Source organism: Chiloscyllium punctatum, unplaced genomic scaffold (assembly GCF_047496795.1).
Source record: "Chiloscyllium punctatum isolate Juve2018m unplaced genomic scaffold, sChiPun1.3 scaffold_510, whole genome shotgun sequence".
NCBI lineage: Eukaryota > Metazoa > Chordata > Chondrichthyes > Orectolobiformes > Hemiscylliidae > Chiloscyllium > Chiloscyllium punctatum.
The window spans coordinates 92,501-95,000 of NW_027310244.1; the positions used below are offsets into that span (position 1 = coordinate 92,501).

The window sequence follows — 2,500 nt, forward strand, 5'->3', positions numbered from 1 at the left end:
GAAACTCGGAAGTGCCGGCTGCTTACTCGAGCGGAAGGGTCAGCCTGATTCCTGCCTTGCCGGAGGCCCGGTCGCGGGGGTGACGACCCGCCGCCCGGGACGTGCGAGGCACCAGCAGACAGAGACTGCCCGACGGTCAGAGAGAGGGAGAGAGGAGTGCCGAGGCTCAAGTGGCGAACGGTCGCGCAGGCACGCCACGCACATCGATCGCCAGCCGCGGAACGGCACGGCCTTCAGTGGGGCCGGCGGGCGACGCCGCTCCTGAACCCAGCGGCCCCGAGTCGGACGAGTTGAGGAAGGCACGCCGACGGTGACAGGGTACGGAAGACACAGCGGTGGCCTTCTGGCGACTTGGCCCCCGACAGCCCGACGTTCCGCCGTCCTCCCGATGGCCAGGAGGACCGTGCGGGGGTCGGCCGACGGCGTGGTAGGTGTGCCTGCACGGTGACGGAGCACACACCACGCCCGCCAACCCCTCCGTACCTCCCGAGACCGGTGGCAGGACGGAGCGGAAAACGTGCGGACTGAACGGGAGAGCCAAGAGCCAGCGATCCACGCGCGTGCGACCGTCCAAGTCACAGCGTTCGACGAAAACCTCCTCCCTCGGCCAGGCACTCGGCGCCAGCAGGGGAGACAGGATCAGACGCCCCGCCGGCCACTTAAGGCCGAGGACGAACCACGAGACGGGCGGCTGCAGCAGCGGGCGGCCTGCAGCTCCCAGCACTCTCAATCGATCAACCATCGAGTCGGGTCAGCGTGTCAAACCGGCGAGCTCCACGGTCAGGCCGGCGGCGCACCAGCACCGGACCTCCGCGGCTCCCTTCACTCTTTCCACTGCCAGCCAACCGAGAGACGGACCCAATGCGGACGTGCAGAGCTTAGGCAGACCCCCCACTGGAGGCTCAACACTTCGTGGCAGCTCCGTGTCCCAGAGACCAGGAGGGTTGGCACACACACACAGTGTGAACCACCGACAGCCATTCTGGGACCGGTGACAGCCGTGCTGGCCCCACTGCCACGACACAGACGGACGCCAGGCCGCGCTCCCCGGCGGGGGGATGGCGTCGAGCCTGACGAACGGAATGTGCAGGGTGGGGGGGAAAGGCCAAGCGCTCCGACGCCGGAGGGCTCCGGAGTCTGAACTTAGGGGGACAAAGAGGACGGGTCCTCTGCGACACCCCAGCCGCGCTCTCGCCAGCCAAGGCGAGTGCGATTGATTGCCAAACGACCCTCAGACAGGCGTGGCCCCGGGAAGAACCCGGGGCCGCAAAGTGCGTTCAAAGTGTCGATGATCAATGTGTCCTGCAATTCACATTAATTCTCGCAGCTAGCTGCGTTCGTCATCGACGCACGAGCCGAGTGATCCACCGTCAAGAGTTGTCTGAGTTTGTTTTAGGTCTCTCCCTCGCCAGAGGAAAGCGACCCGGACCGCACATACGCTCCCCACCTTGAGCTACAGCCACCTGCACGCCGGCGTGCGGGCGGAGCAGGGTGGCGTGAAGCGATGGGGAGCACCATCCTGGTGCGGCCCGCAGAAACATACGTCTATTGGGGGGAGGAGGACAGGGCGCCCAAGAGGCGATGCGTGCCCCAACGCACCGCAGCGACGGAGGCAGGATCACCGCCACCATGTCGCCCGCCTAGTATCACGAGGCGTGCAGCAGCTTTGCCCTAGGAAAAGCAGAGGCGGGAACGGGCACCGGCCATCGGTTCGGCAGCGTCACTGACGCGTGCACGTGGCGGCGTGTCGGCGAGCGGACTTCCTGCGAGGAGGCGGGGGCGGCACTCGCCCGAGCAGACGCCCGCCCGGCCCAGCCACCGCCGAGGTGGACTGGGAGTCGCGGCAACGGCTCGTCATACTCGTTCCCACACTCACAGCGCAGCTTGCCCGCAAGCCACCGACCACCGATCGACGCCAGGCGCCCCGACCGAGAGCGGGATCGCTCGTTCGCCCTGCTGGCAGTTCGCTGGGGATCACTACTGCACGGAGCTCGGAGACCGACGGGCGGCAACTCGAGAGTCTTTAAACCACCACCCCCATCCCGCAAGTGCAAAGAGGCTGTATACGCACAGACGGGTGAGGGGAATAGGTACCCCGTCGGGTTTGAAGGGAGCGTGACTAGATAGCAACGATGTAAACCCAGCCGATTTGGGAGCGAAAGACCGGCGCCTGCATCACCGGCTTCGTTTCCCGTGGCTGGAGAGTACACCGAAACCCTCCGTCTGTCGCGAGCTCCCGACGACGCGGTGCCGCCAAGCAGCAGGGCCGGACCTGGTGTGGCTCCCCTCGTCGATCACAGACCGGTCGGCACTACTGACGAGACGGTGGAACGGGCTTCGCCCCTTGTGACGAAGGGTGATGCGAACCCGCCCGCCCGCGTGCGTTCGGGGTGGACTCGGCAAACGGAGATTTGAAATCGGAAAGTGTCCTCCTGCCCCGCGCAGGTAGGCGCCCAACAGTTGTGGGGGGTTTGGCGGTGACCACGGCTGCAGGGCCTGC

At 66.5% G+C, this 2,500-nt stretch overlaps 1 non-coding gene across 1 annotated transcript; it reads right to left on the reverse strand.

The window, feature by feature from the left end:
• Nucleotides 1–1,225: 1,225 nt before the first annotated feature.
• Nucleotides 1,226–1,379, reverse strand: LOC140473091 (5.8S ribosomal RNA). Its single transcript, XR_011958083.1, has one exon. It is a non-coding gene; the product is annotated as a 5.8S ribosomal RNA (ribosomal RNA).
• Between the last annotated feature and the right edge of the window lie 1,121 nt (nucleotides 1,380–2,500).